At 44.5% G+C, this 20,645-nt stretch overlaps 1 protein-coding gene across 4 annotated transcripts in view; it reads right to left on the reverse strand.

The window, feature by feature from the left end:
• OSBPL1A (oxysterol binding protein like 1A) overlaps nt 1-20,645 on the reverse strand; it is a 199,417-nt gene that overhangs the window by 78,024 nt on the left and 100,748 nt on the right. The window lies entirely within an intron of this gene.

Consider the following 20,645-nt stretch of genomic DNA (forward strand, 5'->3'; position numbering starts at 1 on the left):
TTATTACTATCTGATTCCCTGAGAAAGTCTAATGATGTAATGCACAGGGCGGAGTGAAGGTGATATTGTTCACCAACAGTAAATAGGATATACAATGCGAGAAAATGGCGGTACAGCTGCAAGCAGCTTTGGAGCCAGATAATATTCTGCGTCTGCAAAAAACCTTAGTGCCCGAGTGTTGGTAAACTTACCACTGAGTGTAATTACATTTTTTTGGTTTTAATAATAAACGCATTTTGTCAAAAGCACTTTAATGTTAATACTGTACACCAGGGGTGGATCCAGAGTCCAGTCTCGGGAGGGACACTGCCAGAAAATAAGGCTTTTCGTGGGAAATTTGTCGGGGCAATGGCTGGTTTTGGCGCTTCAATCATCATGGCACCATGGTTGATTTGGTGTCAGGATGATTGAAGAGCATTATTTCTAGTTTTACATTGTAATATAAAATAAAAAATAGTTCAACTCACCATAATGCATAATCAGTGGGAGCCTTGAGCGTGTCACTTGTCGCTGTCGCCTTCCACCAGATGCGGATTGTCACTTGCCACCATTGCCTGCCACCAGATGCAGCTTATCACTTTCCACGTTGCCTGCCACCAGATACAGCTTGTCACTTGCCACGTTAATTGCCACCAGATGCGGATTGTCAATTGCCAAATCGCTTGCCACCAGATGCAGCTTGTCACTTGCCATGTCGTCTGCCACCAGATGCAGCTTGTCACTTGCCACGTTAATTGCCACCAGATGCGGATTGTCACTTGCCACATTGCCTGCCACCAGATGCAGCTTGTCACTTGCCACGTTACTTGCCCCATGCGGACTGTCACTTCCCACATTGCCTGCCACCAGATGCAGCTTGTCACTTGCCACGTTAATTGCCACCCGATATGGATTGTCACTTGCCACATCGCCTGTCACCAGATGCAGCTTGTCACTTGCCACGTTAATTGCCACCAGATGCAGCTTGTCACTTGCTACGTTACTTGCCACCAAATGCAGCCGGTCACTATCCTGCAACAACAGTGACAGCAGAGAAACAGGCTTCTCTCCCCAGCTTTTCAGCACATGTGAGGTGCGGGCAGTCAGAGATGATGTAACCTCTCTGCTGCCCACAGCTGCACAGTGAGGGCAGAACTGCAGTGACGCAGGGTGGGCAGTGAGAGATTATGTCATCTCTGTGCTCGATTGCCCACTTACTGTGCTCCCTTCCCGTTCACCCACTTACTGGCATGACTGCCTACCCGCTGGCCCCCTGGCCCACTCGCCCACTTCACTCACTTGCCAGCCGCCTACTGACCTGACTGCCCGCCTGCTCACCCGCAGGCCTCCAGGCCCGCTCACTATTGTCTCGGGAGGAGCAATTGCCCTGTTGCACCACCGGATATGCCCCTGCTGTACACGCATTTAGCATGTGGCACTTTGTATGGTAATTTATTTATAGAAGTTTATATTTATGTGGAATGTATATAATTGTATATAGTTAATATGATTAGGTTGAAGCAGAATAGATATACTTGTATTGGCAATTAGACTGAATTGTTATTTGTCTTCTTCAGAGTTGCATCATTGAACAGGGGCACAGTGTCGACCATGCTAGCTCTGCATCCCCAGAGTCTGCATATAAAAACATGACAAGTGATGTCATGTGTTGTAGTGTATTTGTATTGTATTTTCGAGCGACAACTGTACTGATTAAATGAAAATCGTACGATCTGGTATCGTGCATGTCCGATAAAATAATATTGGATGAATTGTCATAATCGGCTTTCGAAAGCTCTGTATTAACGATCCGATTATCGTATGATCGTGTCGAAAGCGGTATTTTTCATCCGATTTTTGGATTGTGTGTACGGGCCATTAACCACTTAAGCCCCGGACCATTTCGCTGGCCAAAGACCAGGCCATTTTTTGCGATTCGGCATTGCGTCGCTTTAACTGACAATCGCTCGGTTGTGCCACGTGGCTCCCAAACAAAATCGATGTCCTTTTTTTTCCCACAAATAGAGCTTTCTTTTGGTTATAGTTGATCACCTCTGCGGTTTTTATTTTTTGTGCTATAAACAAAAATATAGCGACAATTTTGAAAAAAAAAACAATATTTTTTACTATGTGCTATAATAAATATCCCCAAAAAATATATAAAAAATTATAATTTTCCTCAGTTTAGACCGATACATATTCTTCTACATATTTTTGGTAAAAGAAATCGCAATAAGCGTTTATTGATTGGTTTGCACAAAAGTTATAGCGTCTACAAAATGAGGGATAGTTTTTTTACTAGTAATGGCGGTGATCAGTGATTTTTATCGTGACTGCGACTTTATGGCGGACACATCGGACACTTTTGACACCATTTTGGTCAGGGCTACTCTGTGCAAAACCATTGCAGGAGCATGTAAGTATAACATGTTTGTTATTAAAAATAAATAAAAAAAGGTTTAGAATCAGTTTCAAATTACCTGGATAAATAATACAGCTATCTCTGTAAACAGAAAACCAAGGCCCAGATTCTCAAAGGGCTTACAACGGCACAACGCAATGTACGCCATCGTAAGTCCTAATCTGGGCGTCGTATCTATGCGACTGATTCTTAGAATCAGTTACGCATAGATATCCGACAGGCGTAAGGCTCTTACGCTGTCGGATCTTAAATGCATTTTTTTTTTTCGCTGCTAGGTGTCGCCTCCGTTGTTTTCCCCGTCGAGTATGCAAATTTGCAAAATACGCGAATTCCCGAACGTACGCGCGGTCGACGCAGTGAAGTTACGACGTTTACGTTAGATTTGCGACGCGTAAAGTTGCCCCTGCTATATGAGGGGCAACCAATGTTAAGTATGGCCGTCGTTCCTGCATCGAAATTTAAAAATTTACGTTGTTTGCGTAAATCGTCCGTGAATGGGGCTGGACGCCATTTACTTTCACGTTGAAACCAATGACGCCCTTGCGACGTCATTTGGAGCAATGCACCCTGGGATATTCTCAGGACGGCGCATGCGCAGTACGTTCGGCGCGGGAACGCGCCTAATTTAAATGCTCCACGCCCCTACCCGGCTAATTTGAATTAGGCGGGCTTGCGCCGGGTGATTTACGCTACGCCGCCGCAACTTTACAGGCAAGTTCTTTGTGAATAAAGCACTTGCCTGTAAAACTTGCGGCGGCGTATCGTAAACCAGATACGTTACGCCCGCACAGTTTTACGCCCAGATACAAGAATCTGGGCCTTAGTGTCTTTGCCTCATTCTCCCATCTCTTAGACAAAAACTTTGGAGATAGGAGACTGGATTTATTATATGCTATAATGTAAAGAGTTGCAGACATCTGCGCTCCATTGACCCATCATAAGGGCAAGTTAAATAATAAACATTCACCATCTGAGGTTAAGCTGTCTACCCCATTTCTCTCTTATAAGATGCTATGTCCTTGAAGTTGTAATAAGAAAATGGGTCCATAAAAACATTCTGTCTTGTGCAGACGTCAAACTCAATTAAATATTATATTGGGTAAAATACAATAAAGCTGCTAAGCCACTTTTCTGGCGTTAATTCCTTTTGTTAATGTATAGCACCAAATTCATGAAGCATCTGAGACACTTTTGGTTCTGACAGGGACTTGTGCACCAAATTCAGGTAGTACTAAAATGTGCTACTTTTATGTTGTGGTGCAATAAATGTGCCAAATTCAAAACAAAATACAGACAGTTCATATGTTATGAAAGTGGAACTAATTAAGACTAAGGGCCAGATCCACAGTGAGAGTATGCCGGCGTATCTACTGATACGCCAGCGTACTTTCAAAATTCCCACGTCGTATCCTTAGTTTGAATCCTCAAACCAAGATACGACGGCATCTGGGTTTGATCCGACAGGCGTACGGCTTCGGACGCCTTTGGATCGTAGATGCAATACTTTGGCGTCCGCTGGGTGGAGTTTGCGTCGTTTTCCGCGTCGGGTATGCAAATTAGCTTTTTCCGACGATCCACGAACGTACGCGTGGCCGTCGCATTCTCTTACGCTGTCTCTAGTCGGCTTTTTCCGGCGTATAGTTAAAGCTGGTATTTTGCAGCGTATAGATAGACTTGCCATCTTAAGTTTGGCCGTCGTTCCCACTTCGAAATTTGAATTTTTTTTTTTTGCGTAAGTCGTCCGTGAATAGGGATAGACGTAAGTCACGTCTAAATAAAAAAAATGACGTTGTTGCGACCTCATTTCGCGCAATGCACGGCGGGAAATTTTGAAACGGAGCATGCAAGGTTCATTCGGTGCGGGGTAGCGCTTCATTTAAATGAATCATGCCCCCTAATCGCCGATTTGAATTCCGCCGCCAAAGATACACTACGCCGCCGTAACTTACAGCGCAAATTCGTTGTGGATTTGAAACAAAGCCAAGTAAGTTACGGTGGCATAGCGTATCTTAGATACGCTGCGCCGGTGCCGATCTATGTGGATCTGGCCCAAACTCTTTTTTGGCTTGTACACAAAAAAACTAGCGCATACAGATTTTGCAAAAGTGTATCAGAACACTTGTCTCCCTATCTGCTTGCTACAGTTAGAAAGATTGACAACTTCATCTTCAACAGCAGATATCCCCCTAGACCGAATTTCACTTATGGTCACCTTTATAGTGAGGTGAGAACATATAGCAATACAACAAACCAAAATTGTTTCTCAATACACTGTTTTAGTAAAAGTTTAAATAACAAGCAACAGATAATAGCTGATCTATTCAATTTGAAAGAACCTTCAATTTGAAGCTTTAGGTCCTCACATGGAAAGGATCATAATCCTTCATTTTGATGAAAACAAAATCAGTAAGGTCCCAAATTTTCAACCAGAAAAATAGAAAAATATACTTAAAAAATTTTAAATGCATGAAATCATTGAAATCGCCGTTAACATTTACATTGTTGGTAATTATTGTTGATACACATAAAATAAAACATTGATTTTCAAACCTGAGTCATGGTTGTTGAAGTCTTCTCAGCTTCTGAAAATAAAGATTAATGAAGCGGTAGCAGTTTTAACAAATATATATATACTAAGATGATGTCATGAGCATAAACTACAATTCACCTGACATCATATAATCTTTGCCAGGTTTCCAAAACACAATAGGCAGCATGCATTATAATTAGAATAATCATTTTTGCAAGACAATATTGCCAGTAGATAGTTTTTCAAAACAAAAAAGGGGCATGCAATATGATTGGAATAATACTTTTTGCAATACATTATATTGCCAAAAGATAATTTTATCATAACAAAGGGGAAGGATGCAATATAATATGACTGGGATAAATCAAAACTTAGTTTTTCTATAAACCTTGTTGCCCCAATACAGGGGGTAGAATATCTTTTATTTTATTTGAATACATAGTAATTACTACACATGGGCAATCAGAGCAGTAATTGATGACGCTATTTGAATACTGTACATAACTCCTTGTATTACATCACATCAGGGATAACTGGCTTGGCCGCCACAAGCCAGTTATCCCTGTGGTAACTCTTTTGACATCTCCTGCTTAAAACCCAAAAAGTCAGGAGTCGGATTGCCGCCAAAGACATGACGGTCAGCTTGGGTTAGTCTGCGGTGGGTCCTGGGTGCCGTCTGGAGCCGGATTGCCCCCAAAGACCTCACCGGCGAGCTTGGACCAGCCGGCCAGCTTTTGTCTTATGACATAAATTAATTATTTTGTACTATTTTGTTGATGAAATAGTTAATGACATTTACTGCAATACAACAAAAACTTGGAATGTTTAAGAATTTACTCATAATTACATTGTTTTAAACAAAGCCTGCAAAATACACTGTAATGGAAAGTTTTATTATAGTGTTGTAAGTGTTTGCAAACACTGGTAAGGAAAGAAGACTGCACTGACCTGGTTTTCTCCCATCTATGCACTCCATGCAACCTCTCCAACTATCCTTTCCCTCTCTCTGATCACTACCTTATAACTTTTACTCTCTCCCTCTCCTCCACCTCCTCTCCCTCCAACTGCCTAACAGTTATCTGTAGAAACCTTCACCATCTCAAGAGAAGAGAACTTCTCTACTCTGCTACTGACCACTTCTATCACAAATCTCACCCCTGTCCTTCCCCAACCTTGCTACTTCTGTCTACAACGCTTCCCTGTCATCCTCCCTGGACTCCCTCACTACACACAGAATCAGGCCCCAACCCCTACAACCTTGGCAAACAGATGACACCAGAAGTCTGAAAAAACATAGCTGTGCTCTTGAGCACCTTTGGCATAAGTCTCAGAAAGATTTCAACGAATATAAATCTGCCCTCTAAAAACACAATTTCTCCCTCCCCACTGCCAACACTCTCATCTCTCATTAACAATTTATCATCCCATCCCCATCAATTCTTCTCTACCTTTTACTCTCTCTACTTCGTCCTCCACTGCCTCCACCCACTAACTCACTCACTGCCCAGGAGATCACCAATCGCTTCAAACATAAGATACAATTTGTGGGGAGATATCCACTGTACAGATACCTTCTTCACTTAACACTCCATGCCCACAGGCACAATCATTACTTCCCTCGTTCAACCCCACCACTATAGACGAGAATGCTAAACTTCTTGCTAACGTCCAGCTAACCACCTGCCCTCTGGATTCTGTTGCCTTGCAAATGTTACGTTCACCCTCTGGCTCTATTCCACACTCTCTAACTCACTCTCTAACTCACATCTTCAATCTCTCCCTCTCTTCTGGCATCTTCCATAGCTTAAACATGCACTAGTCACCCTATACTTAAAAAGCATTTATTGGATTCCAACAATCTTAACAAATTAAGCCCCATCTAGTTGCTTCCATTTTTATCCAAACTTCTTAAATGTCTGGTCTACAAATGACTGAGCAACCAACTGATTGAGATCAACCTTCTTGATCCCCTGCAGTCTTGATTTCACACTCAACACTCCACAGAAACTGCCCTCCAAAACTAACAAATGATCTACTAACAGCCAAAACCAATGGACACTATTCTGTACTCCTACTTCTGGACCGTTTTGCTGCCTTTGATACAGATATGTGATTGTACTCTTCCCTGGTTCTCTTCCTACTTATTCAACTGCACAGTTAGCATTACTTACAATTCTACTTCCTCCTCCCTTCCTCCTTTCTCTGTTGGGGACCCCAAAGGTTCTGTTCTTGTATCTCCTATTCTCGATCTAGACCTCCCCGTTAGGTCAGCCTCCCATGGCTTCCAATACCATCTCTATGCCAACAACACCCAGATTTATCTCTCTATCCCCTCAGCTCACTCCCTTTTTCCTCACATATCACATATTTACTAACAGACATATCACACCACTTCCTCAAAGTCAATCTATCCCAAACCAAGCTTATAATTTTTTATCCCCCACGTGCTCCTTCCCTGATTTCTCTGTCAAAAGTTCTAGGTGTTATACTGGACGCTGATTTATCCTTTAGGCCACATGTTCAATCACTGTCCACATCTTGTCGCCTCGACCACTGAAATAACCATCTCTTTGTGTACTTTTTAAACAAACAATTAGATATACAACCACTTTCGCATTCCACATCCATTGGCCATTTCATTCAATCTCCATTTAGAAATGTTTCCCTAGTGCGTAGGATTACACAACCTTAAGTTACTTCCGTTTTCTTTCTTAACCACAATTCCTCTGGCGTAGCCTCTGAAATACATAACTTCCTCTTATTTATTTTCATAGCGTGGATTTCCTTGTCAAGAATATCTTTATTAAATGCAAGAATAAATTGTACATGAAGCATACATTCGTTACAGTAATCAGGTGGTTATTATAACATAAGATTGACTAACAGTATCATCTTTCTTAAACAACAATAAACGGGAATATTTTAGCCATGTTCTGTGTACTATCGCAGGAAGAGTTTAAGTAGTTAACATAGCCAAATATGTAATCCTTACAACTTGTCCTAGTGGCTAGTGGATAATATATCAAAGATAATACGTCCTTATTTAATGTAACCTTACTACCTATCAACTTTAAATTTCTAAAATGTGCTACCTTTTCAAAATTAACGGTAGATACACGAGGGTACTACCTTATGTAGTATCAGATCAGGAAAAGGAAGAAGGGAAGAAGAGGAAGGAAAATGGGGGGGGGGGGTCAGGTAAGGAAGTCTGCAGGGATGGGCTAGGATCCGTCGTCAAAGCATGAAATGTACAACAGTTATTTTTGTATAGGAAAGCTACCATGGCATCATTACACCTTTATTAAAATGTTCTTGTATAGCATATTGTATCCAAGGGTTCCATATTTTTTCAAAGTTGGCGATCGTGTTCGTTTCTAACGCTTCCATTTTGGCGTGTGTCATAGCAATATTCATTCTATTTTTTGTTTCCGTCGTTGATAAAATTGGAGTTTTCCAAGCTTTTGCTATGGTTTGTTTGGCTGCCGTAAAGAGTTGTGTTAGTAGCTTGAAGTGCGTGTGTGTTAGATTGATGGGCTTTAAATTCAGTAGTGCCAATTTAGGGTCTGGAAGTATTCTCAATTTAGTCACCGCATTTACCATCTTGAAAATCTTATCCCAGAATTTCTGTACTATTGGACACGTCCACCAAGTATGAAAATATGTACCTTCGGTGATGCAACCCCTATAGCAATGTCCGGTGCAGTTTGGTGCATATTTAGCTATTCTGCTTGGCACCAGGTACCATCTCATTAATACCTTATAGCCCGCTTCCAATGCTATTATATTCGAGGAAGCCGATTTAGTGTTTCGCCATATTTGATTCCAATCCGAGGTATTAAGTTCTATACCCAGGTCACTCTCCCATTTCTGAACATAAGGAAGCTTTGTTGTGTTATTGTGGGATAGTGACTGCAAGTACAGAACCGAAATTGTACCTCTTACATGTGGATTATCTTTACATATACTTTCAAAAGGTGACATCTGGTTTTTCAGAGCCGAAGAGGTCATATGTGTTTCCACTAAATTTTTTATTTGGAGGTATCGAAACAATTCTGATTGAGGTATACCGTATTTTTTACATACTGTCGGGAAGGGCATGATACCCGATGAATCCAAAAATTTATAGACATATATACAGTCTTTCCTTACCCATTCCTTTAATGTGTTAGGGAAGATCCATGCCGGATAAAATGTTGGGTTTTTATAAAATGAAAGCAGTGGGTTGAGAGGGACACCAGTGAATACTTGGATTTATAGCTATCCCATAGTGAGAGAGAATGTTTAATAATTGGATTGCAGATTTTCCCGCGTAGCTTGGGAAGAATCCATAGTAAGTTAGCTGGAGGGATGGGATCACACTCGGTTGCCTCAATCGCTACCCAGAGAGGTGTTTCCTTTTTTGCATGATATTTGGCCAAGGTTGAAATTTGCGCTGCCCTATAGTAGTTTGTAAAATTTGGATATCCTAACCCTCCTTGAGTTTTGGGGAGATGCAAGATTTTCGCCTTTATTCTGGGCCTAGATGTGCCCCATATAAAGGTCGTCATTCTGTTTTGTATTATCCTCAGAAAGTAAGCCGGTATTGGACTCGGGAGCACTCTAAAAAGATACAACAATTTTGGTAATATTGTCATCTTAACTGCGTTGATCCTACCTAACCAGGATAATGGGAGCTGGGACCAGGATTTGAGTAAGTTTGTTATCTGTTTAAGAAGAGGGGGATAATTATAAGAGAATAAATCAGATGTATCAGCCGTTACGTGTGTTCCTAAGTACGGGATGCTCTTATCCGACCATGTAAATGGAAGACCTACTGTGGCTGCACTTAATTCTAGTCTTGAGAGGGATATGTTTAGTGCTACACATTTCTTGGGATTAATGGCTAGACCTGAGAACGTCGCAAATCTATCAAGTATTGGGATGAGATTAGGGCCAGTTACTTGCGGGGAAGAAAGAAATAAAAGAATGTCATCCGCAAATAGGCATAATTTATGTTTATGACCTCCTAATTCTATACCTAGGATAGTGGGGTCTGATCTGATTTTCTGAGCAAGCGGTTCGATAAGGAGGGCAAATATTAACGGGGATAACGGCAGCCCTGACGTGTTCCTCTTCTGATATCAAATGTGTCAGACTTATATCCTGCGTATTTAACATAAGCTTTAGGGTTATTATAAAGTTCCATAATCCAATTAGTGAAATTAGGGCCAAAGCCCCATTTCTGTAGAGTATATTTTAAATACGCCCAGGAAACAGAATCAAAAGCTTGTTTGATGTCCAGAGAGAGAAAACACGCCGGTATACCCCTTTTCTTTGCTATGTTGGCCAAGAGGCATGCCCTGCGTATATTATCGCCCGCTTGTCTGGATGGCATGAAACCTACTTGATCTCGATTGATTAGAGTACCGATAAAATTGTTAAGGCGGGTAGCTAGTATTTTACCTAATAGTTTTATATCTATGTTAAGCATAGATATGGGACGATAATTGCTACAAAGTGTGTCATCCGAATGTGGTTTGGGAATCATACAAACCGTTGCTAGCAACGTTTCAGGTCTGAAGGTTTTTTGCTCTAGTAAGTTGTTAAATGCCTCTGCCAGTCTGGGTGAAAGTAACTCAGTAAAAGTTTTGAGGTAGTTTGCCGAGAACCCGTCAGGTCCCGGTCTTTTGTTAATTTTGAGTTCCCGAATGGCTAAAGCTACATCCTCTTGCGTAATTGGTTCTTCCAACTGTTCTTTCTGTGATTGACTTATTTGTGGAAGATTAATTTGTGCAAAAAAGGAGTCAGCTTTAGATTCATCAAATACAGTAGTTTCTGAGTAGAGTTGTTTTAGATGTGAGCTAAACTTTTGAACTATTTTAAGTGGGTTGCTGGAGAGAACCCTGTTGGCAATTTTTAACTTTATGGGTTTAAAAGTCTTATTGAGTGTGTTTAGCGCTCTAGCTAAATATGTCCCTGGTTTATTAGCTTGCTTGTAGAAAGCATGTCTAGATCTATTAAGTGTTCTATTCGCCGAATCGGTTAAGAACAAGTCGTATTCCAGACGTGCTTTGTCCAGCCGAGTTCTATTAGTTTGAGTTTGGCAGTGTCAGGGCACTAACTCTTACCTGCCTTCCAGAACGGTGCAATCGCGGCTGTTTGCGCCGCGCGCGCGTGCGTGGTGTTGGCGCGCGGTGCGTGGTGTTGGCGCGCGCGGGCGCGTGCAGGTGCGCGCGCACGGGCACGCAAGACCTGTAGTTCCGTCCAGCCAATCAGAGCCCTGAGCGGGCTATTTAAACCTCTCCCTTTCCTGTGGCTAGTTGCTGGTTTGTCACAGCGCTTGTTTGGAGTGTTTCCTGGATCCTGGAAAAACCTTACCTGATCTTGTTCCTGTTTACCTGACCTTGGCTATACTCTACCGGATTGCTGCCTTCTCCTACCTTGACCTCGGCTTGCCTATTGGACTATTCTGATCTCACCTGCCCTTGACCTTTTGGCTTGAACTTTGGACTACCCTGTTTATCTGAACTTCCTTGACCACAGCCTGTTTTCTGGATTTCCCTGTTTCTTACCAATCCTGCTTCCCGGACCTCCTGGAATTCCTGCCATATCTTCAGCCATTCCCAAGTGGACTACTGCCTGGTTGTTCCTGTTTCACGCACCGAACCTTCACCTTCCCATCGGTACCGGTGCCTCCTGGTGCGTCTGCTCCCCTGTCCCCATTTCAGGGGGCGGACCGCGCCGGGTCGCAAAGGGAGCCACCCTCAGCATCTTGGCCTTGGTAAGTGTACTTTTGTTACTACCTGATAGTACCTGATAGTACAAACCAGCCAGATGTCCGAGGCCGACAGGGTGCGCTCGCCTTTTGAGACGCTATGCCAACAAGTCTCAGCCCTCACCGAAGCGGTACAGAAACTTCAAGAAGGCTATCTGCATATAGACGGTCGTTTACAACAGATGAATGTCACCCCGGATCCTCGACCACCTCCGCGGCATTAGCTACAGGTCCTACTTCTTCTCAACCCTCTTCTGCTTCTCCAGTGCTGGTAACTCATCCTGAACCACGTGTGCCTACCCCGGAGCGATTCGCTGGCGACCAAAAGAAATTTCGGGCATTTAAGAACGCTTGCTCCCTGTATCTGACTCTTCAACCCAGGACTTTTTGTTCAGAAGCTGTAAAGGTTGGTTTCGTGATCTCCCTCCTTGCAGATGAACCACAAGCTTTGGCCCATAGTTTGTTGGAACAAGGGAGCCCGATATTAGACACCATGGACACTTTCTTTGAACATTTATCTAAGTTATACGATGATCCTCTCCGTTCAGCTACCGCAGAACTTACTCTTCATCAACTAACCCAGGGGAGGAGACCCGTAGAGGACTACGTTGCTGACTTCCGTAAATGGTCTGCTGATACAGGGTGGAATGAAACTGCCCTAAAATACCAGTTTCGCCAAGGATTGTCGGAATCCCTCAAGGACGAGCTAGCCAGAGGTGACCCGCCTGCCACTCTGGAAGCCTTAATCCAATCGGCCACCCAGCTTGATCGACGCCTTCGAGAACGCCGGCAGGAACGCTTCCAGACATCCCGTCCTAATTGGGTTCCGCCTAGATTCTCACCGGCTCCTCCACCTGCTCCAGTTCCACCTGTTGCTTCGTCTTCAGATCCAGAACCAATGCAGCTCGGTCTACTCCGGGCACCTCTCACCCCTGAAGAGAGACAACGTAGACGGCAGTCCAACCTCTGCCTGTATTGTGGCGCTACAGGACATTTTCTTCGCACCTGTCCCATAAGACCCAGTAAGTCAAGACTACCATCTTTTTTCAATTGCCATATTTCCAACTTACCACAGACTTATTTGTACTTTTTCTTTCTCTACAGCTCCCGCAGGGGGCGGTCCGGCTGCCAGCCATCGTTGACTCCGGGGCTTGCAGCTGCTTCCTTGATTCTGCCCTAGCCAGAAGCTGCATGTCCCATACCGGCCAAAAAACTTTCTATTGAACGCGGCCCGGGCTTGCATCCCAGGACTGTGGAAGCGGGCACGGGCTCCATCCGTAAAGATGTGGCTTACTAGAGTGGAAGACCTGAATAGAATGGAGGACCTAGTATGGACTTCAAGGCAGAAGCGGAAGATATATCTAGAAACATGGGAGGAATGGAATATATTTAGATATTCGGAGGAGGGAAAGGCCCTGATGGATGCGGATTGAGAAGGGGTGGCCGCTGTGGGGTCAGGGGGGGAGACAAACTTTCTTCTTTGCTTTCTTTTTTTTTTTTTTTTTTGTGTTTTTTTTTGGGGGGACAGATTACGGAAGGGGGGTATAAGGGAGGTAAAGTAAAGCGAAACAGAGAGAGACAGTTTAACTGCCCTGATTCTGGCGGGACATGGGGATCCCGCTAGGAAAGGGACAAATAGTATTATTGCAAAGAAGGTGTTATCAGATCAAAGAGCGGCCCTCGAATAACAGATAGAGGGGAAGGGAATTAGGATAAGATAAGAATACCTAAAATGTATGGCGATTGTTTTCTTCCTTGTGTATTCATGGAATGATATGTTGGGGAAATGTTTCTTTGAGTTCTATTTTTCTTGTTTTGATGAATTTTATGTTGATATCCCTGACTTATGTAAATGAGAGGGTTAAACCAGAGGAATGCCTCTCGGGTCTTTGTGAATTTCTGTTTTTGCTGTTTAAAATCAAATAAAGGATGATTAAAAAAAAAAAAAAAAAAAAACTTTCAGTTACAGATCCATCTGGCAGACGGCTCTCTACCCCGCTCTGGATTAGTTACCATGGAAACTCTGCCCATCCACGCCATCTCCGACACCGGCCATCGAGAGTATCTGTGCCTGGATCTCATTCCTTCCCCTTTATTCCCTATTATTTTGGGCCTACCCTGGCTACAAGCGCATCAACCTTCTATAGACTGGTTCAAAAAGACATCACATTCCCTCTGCTTTCTGTTCTCAGCATTGTCTTCCTCCCGTTAAAGCCTCCTGCTCCACCTTGATATCTGCACCATCGGATCTTCAACACGTTCCTGCTGCATACTCGGACTTTAAGGATTGTTCGATAAGCAACAGGCTGACCGCCTTCCCCCACATCGGCCATACGATTGCCCGTTGATTTACTTCCTGGTTCTAAAATCCCTTTTGGTCGAATCTTCCCACTCTCAGAGACTGAATTGGTGGCTCTAAAAGCCTATATCGATGAAAATTTAGGAAAGAAATTTATCCGCCCTTCATCTTCCCCAGCCGGGGCTGGAATCTTTTTTGTTGAGAAAAAAGATGGTTCCCTCAGGCCCTGTATCGATTACAGGGAGCTAAATAAAATCACCGTCAAAAATAGGTATCCTTTGCCCCTCATTCCGGAACTTTTTCAACGCTTCCGATCAGCCCGGATTTTCTCTAAGCTCGATCTCCGTGGGGCCTACAACCTTATCCGGATCAGGCATGGGGACGAATGGAAGACCGCTTTTAGATCAAGGTTCGGGCACTTTGAATACCTAGTAATGCCATTCGGCCTCTGCAACGCCCCTGCCACTTTCCAACATCTGGTAAATGACATTTTTCGTCAATATCTGGATGACTTTCTAGTCGTCTACTTGGACGACATCCTCATTTTTTCGGTATCACTCGAACTACATCGCACCCACGTTAAGAAGGTCCTGACTATCCTCAGAGAACACAAGCTTTATCTTAAAGCGGAAAAATGCGAATTTGAGAAGACTACAATTCAGTTTTTGGGGTTCATCATTTCAACCGACGGTAATCCATGGATCCGCAAAAGGTCAAAGCAGTTCAGGATTGGCCAGCGCCAGTTGACAAAAAAGGGGTACAGCGTTTTATTGGCTTTGCCAACTTTTACCGAAGATTCATTGTTGGTTTTTCATCCATTGTGGCCCCTATCACTCGTCTAACTCACCAAGGTCTTCGTTTTCATTGGTCCCGGGAAGCTCAAGAAGCATTCAAAAAGTTAAAAATCTTGTTTTCTTCAGCCCCTATCCTTAGGCATCCAGATCCAAGCTTGGCCTTTATCCTGGAAGTCGACGCTTCGGAGACAGCCATCGGTGCTATCCTGTCACAAAGGCAAGGACCCAAATCCTTACTGCACCCCATAGCTTACGCTTCACGAAAACTAAATCTCTCGGAAAGAAATTATGATGTTGGGGACCGGGAACTATTGGCCATTAAGTTCGCTCTAGAAGAGTGGAGGTACCTCTTGGAGGGTGCTCTTCACCCCATCTTGATCTTCACAGACCATAAAAATTTGGAATACCTGCGATCTGCCAAACGTCTGAGACCTAGGCAAGCCCGTTGGGCCTTGTTCTTTGCCCTTCAACTTTCACATAACCTTCAGACCAGGATCTAAGAATGGAAAAGCTGACGCCCTATCCAGAATGTTCACTGAAACCCTGATCAGTCAGAACCCAGTACCATCTTGACGTCCCAAAATTTCTTTCTGATTTCTCAGTTGGATCTACTTTCCTCTTTAAAGACGGCTTCCACTCAAATTACCAACATACCCTCACTCTCTCTTGAAAGACGGACGGTTTACTATGGTCTCGAGGCAAAATTTTCGTACCTGAACAAACAAGACAACTAGTACTGAGCATATTCCATGACCATAAACTAGCAGGCCATTTTGGAGCTCGGAAAACCGCGGAACTAGTTAGCCGCTCCTTCTGGTGGCCAAAGTGGGGTCGGACTGTAAAGACTATGTAACTTCGTGCTCTCGGTGTCAGCGTTACAAAGGCCCAAACGCCAAATCCTGGGTTTTACTCAGACCTCTTCCTGTTCCTGAACGCCCCTGGCGGACATCTCTATGGATTTTATTAGACTTACCACCTTCTGGAGGCTTTACTACAATCCTAGTAGTGGTCGACCGGCTGTCCAAATTTGCACATTTTGTGCCCATGATTGGCACACCCCTCAGAGCAGAAACCGCTAAAGTTTTCTTCAAGAGATCGTGAAGCTCCACGGAACACCCAAAAGCATTGTTTCGGATAGAGGTGTGCAATTTACATCTAAATTTTGGAAGGAACTTTGTAAATCTCTGGAGATTAAAATCTGCCTTTCATCAGCTTACCACCCACAGTCCAATGGTCAGACAGAGAGGACCAACCAAACGTTGGAACAGTATCTCTCCGTTGCTTCTGCTCCTCGTCGCAAGATGACTGGTCGTCTTTGCTACCATCCGCAGAATTTGCGTATAACAATTCTCTACATTCATCCACTAACCAGACTCCATTTTGGGCTAACTATGGTTACCATCCAACTTTTCTTCCAAATTCAATTCCCGAGATTCCTGTACCTGCTGTCCAAGAACATATAGTTGCTTTACAACAAAATTTTCAAAGACTTCAAAAAAACATGCAACAGGCCAGGAAAATTACAAAAGATCCTACGATAAGGGAAAGAAGGAGTGTCCAGTTTTTTAAAGTCGGGGATAAGGTATGGCTATCAGCCACGAACCTTAGGTTACCCATTCCTTCTCGGAAATTAGGTCCCAGATTCATAGGCCCATTCGAAATTAAAAGTGATCAATCCTGTGGCTTTTGAACTAACATTACAGGGTCATACAAGATCCACCCCGTATTCCACGCATCTCTGCTCAAACCCGTTATTCCAGACTCTTTTCCAGGAAGGGAGGAACTTCCACCTCCTCCAGTGGAGATTGAAGGTGAAAAAAGAATTTGAGGTCGAATCTATTTTAGGTTGCCGGAAGAGAGGGAGACAACTCCAGTACCTTGTCAAGTGGAAGGGTTACCCGCCTGAAGACACCTCATGGGAACCTTCCAGAAATTTACATGCTCCTCGCCTGATCCGAATTTTTCACCGTGACCATCCAGAACTGATGGACAGTTTAGGCGTCCGGAGTCCGCCCCTAGGGAGGGGGCACTGTCAGGGCACTAACTCTTACCTGCCTTCCAGAACGGTGCAATCGCGGCTGTTTGCGCCGCGCGCGCGCGTGCGTGGTGTTGGCGCGCGCTGCGTGTGTTGGCGCGCGGGCGCGTGCAGGTGCGCGCGCACGGGCACGCAAGACCTGTAGTTCCGTCCAGCCAATCAGAGCCCTGAGCGGCTATTTAAACCTCTCCCTTTCCTGTGGCTAGTTGCTGGTTTGTCACAGCGCTTGTTTGGAGTGTTTCCTGGATCCTGGAAAAACCTTACCTGATCTTGTTCCTGTTTACCTGACCTTGGCTATACTCTACCGGATTGCTGCCTTCTCCTACCTTGACCTCGGCTTGCCTATTGGACTATTCTGATCTCACCTGCCCTTGACCTTTTGGCTTGAACTTTGACTACCCTGTTTATCTGAACTTCCTTGACCACAGCCTGTTTTCTGGATTTCCCTGTTTCTTACCAATCCTGCTTCCCGGACCTCCTGGAATTCCCTGCCATATCTTCAGCCATTCCCAAGTGGACTACTGCCTGGTTGTTCCTGTTTCACGCACCGAACCTTCACCTTCCCATCGGTACCGGTGCCTCCTGGTGCGTCTGCTCCCCTGTCCCCATTTCAGGGCGGACCGCGCCGGGTCGCAAAGGGAGCCACCCTCAGCATCTTGGCCTTGGTAAGTGTACTTTTGTTACTACCTGATAGTACCTGATAGTACAAACCAGCCAGATGTCCGAGGCCGACAGGGTGCGCTCGCCTTTTGAGACGCTATGCCAACAAGTCTCAGCCCTCACCGAAGCGGTACAGAAACTTCAAGAAGGCTATCTGCATATAGACGGTCGTTTACAACAGATGAATGTCACCCCCGGATCCTCGACCACCTCCGCGGCATTAGCTACAGGTCCTACTTCTTCTCAACCCTCTTCTGCTTCTCCAGTGCTGGTAACTCATCCTGAACCACGTGTGCCTACCCCGGAGCGATTCGCTGGCGACCAAAAGAAATTTCGGGCATTTAAGAACGCTTGCTCCCTGTATCTGACTCTTCAACCCAGGACTTTTTGTTCAGAAGCTGTAAAGGTTGGTTTCGTGATCTCCCTCCTTGCAGATGAACCACAAGCTTTGGCCCATAGTTTGTTGGAACAAGGGAGCCCGATATTAGACACCATGGACACTTTCTTTGAACATTTATCTAAGTTATACGATGATCCTCTCCGTTCAGCTACCGCAGAACTTACTCTTCATCAACTAACCCAGGGAGGAGACCCGTAGAGGACTACGTTGCTGACTTCCGTAAATGGTCTGCTGATACAGGGTGGAATGAAACTGCCCTAAAATACCAGTTTCGCCAAGGATTGTCGGAATCCCTCAAGGACGAGCTAGCCAGAGGTGACCCGCCTGCCACTCTGGAAGCCTTAATCCAATCGGCCACCCAGCTTGATCGACGCCTTCGAGAACGCCGGCAGGAACGCTTCCAGACATCCCGTCCTAATTGGGTTCCGCCTAGATTCTCACCGGCTCCTCCACCTGCTCCAGTTCCACCTGTTGCTTCGTCTCAGATCCAGAACCAATGCAGCTCGGTCTACTCCGGGCACCTCTCACCCCTGAAGAGAGACAACGTAGACGGCAGTCCAACCTCTGCCTGTATTGTGGCGCTACAGGACATTTTCTTCGCACCTGTCCCATAAGACCCAGTAAGTCAAGACTACCATCTTTTTTCAATTGCCATATTTCCAACTTACCACAGACTTATGTTGTACTTTTTCTTTCTCTACAGCTCCCGCAGGGGGCGGTCCGGCTGCCAGCCATCGTTGACTCCGGGGCTTGCAGCTGCTTCCTTGATTCTGCCCTAGCCCAGAAGCTGCATGTCCCATACCGGCCAAAAAACTTTCTATTGAACGCGGCCCGGCTTGCATCCCAGGACTGTGGAAGCGGGCACGGGCTCCATCCGTAAAGATGTGGCTTACTAGAGTGGAAGACCTGAATAGAATGGAGGACCTAGTATGGACTTCAAGGCAGAAGCGGAAGATATATCTAGAAACATGGGAGGAATGGAATATATTTAGATATTCGGAGGAGGGAAAGGCCCTGATGGATGCGGATTGAGAAGGGGTGGCCGCTGTGGGGTCAGGGGGGAGACAAACTTTCTTCTTTGCTTTCTTTTTTTTTTTTTTTTTTTGTTGTTTTTTTTGGGGGGACAGATTACGGAAGGGGGGTATAAGGGAGGTAAAGTAAAGCGAAACAGAGAGAGACAGTTTAACTGCCCTGATTCTGGCGGGACATGGGGATCCCGCTAGGAAAGGGACAAATAGTATTATTGCAAAGAAGGTGTTATCAGATCAAAGAGCGGCCCTCGAATAACAGATAGAGGGGAAGGGAATTAGGATAAGATAAGAATACCTAAAATGTATGGCGATTGTTTTCTTCCTTGTGTATTCATGGGAATGATATGTTGGGGAAATGTTTCTTTGAGTTCTATTTTTGTTTTGATGAATTTTATGTTGATATCCCTGACTTATGTAAATGAGAGGGTTAAACCAGAGGAATGCCTCTCGGGTCTTTGTGAATTTCTGTTTTTTGCTGTTTAAAATCAAATAAAGGATGATTAAAAAAAAAAAAAAAAAAAAAACTTTCAGTTACAGATCCATCTGGCAGACGGCTCTCTACCCCGCTCTGGATTAGTTACCATGGAAACTCTGCCCATCCACGCCATCTCCGACACCGGCCATCGAGAGTATCTGTGCCTGGATCTCATTCCTTCCCCTTTATTCCCTATTATTTTGGGCCTACCCTGGCTACAAGCGCATCAACCTTCTATAGACTGGTTCAAAAAGACATCACATTCCCTTCTGCTTTCTGTTCTCAGCATTGTCTTCCTCCCGTTTAAAGCCTCCTGCTCCACCTTGATATCTGCACCATCGGATCTTCAACACGTTCCTGCTGCATACTCGACTTTAAGGATGTGTTCGATAAGCAACAGGCTGACCGCCTTCCCCCACATCGGCCATACGATTGCCCCGTTGATTTACTTCCTGGTTCTAAAATCCCTTTTGGTCGAATCTTCCCACTCTCAGAGACTGAATTGGTGGCTCTAAAAGCCTATATCGATGAAAATTTAGGAAAGAAATTTATCCGCCCTTCATCTTCCCCAGCCGGGGCTGGAATCTTTTTTTGTTGAGAAAAAAGATGGTTCCCTCAGGCCCTGTATCGATTACAGGGAGCTAAATAAAATCACCGTCAAAAATAGGTATCCTTTGCCCCTCATTCCGGAACTTTTTCAACGCTTCCGATCAGCCCGGATTTTCTCTAAGCTCGATCTCCGTGGGGCCTACAACCTTATCCGGATCAGGCATGGGGACGAATGGAAGACCGCTTTTAGATCAAGGTTCGGGCACTTTGAATACCTAGTAATGCCATTCGGCCTCTGCAACGCCCCTGCCACTTTCCAACATCTGGTAAATGACATTTTTCGTCAATATCTGGATGACTTTCTAGTCGTCTACTTGGACGACATCCTCATTTTTTCGGTATCACTCGAACTACATCGCACCCACGTTAAGAAGGTCCTGACTATCCTCAGAGAACACAAGCTTTATCTTAAAGCGGAAAAATGCGAATTTGAGAAGACTACAATTCAGTTTTTGGGGTTCATCATTTCAACCGACGTATATCCATGGATCCGCAAAAGGTCAAAGCAGTTCAGGATTGGCCAGCGCCAGTTGACAAAAAAGGGGTACAGCGTTTTATTGGCTTTGCCAACTTTTACCGAAGATTCATTGTTGGTTTTTCATCCATTGTGGCCCCTATCACTCGTCTAACTCACCAAGGTCTTCGTTTTCATTGGTC

Source organism: Rana temporaria, chromosome 5 (assembly GCF_905171775.1).
Source record: "Rana temporaria chromosome 5, aRanTem1.1, whole genome shotgun sequence".
Classification (NCBI taxonomy): domain Eukaryota; kingdom Metazoa; phylum Chordata; class Amphibia; order Anura; family Ranidae; genus Rana; species Rana temporaria.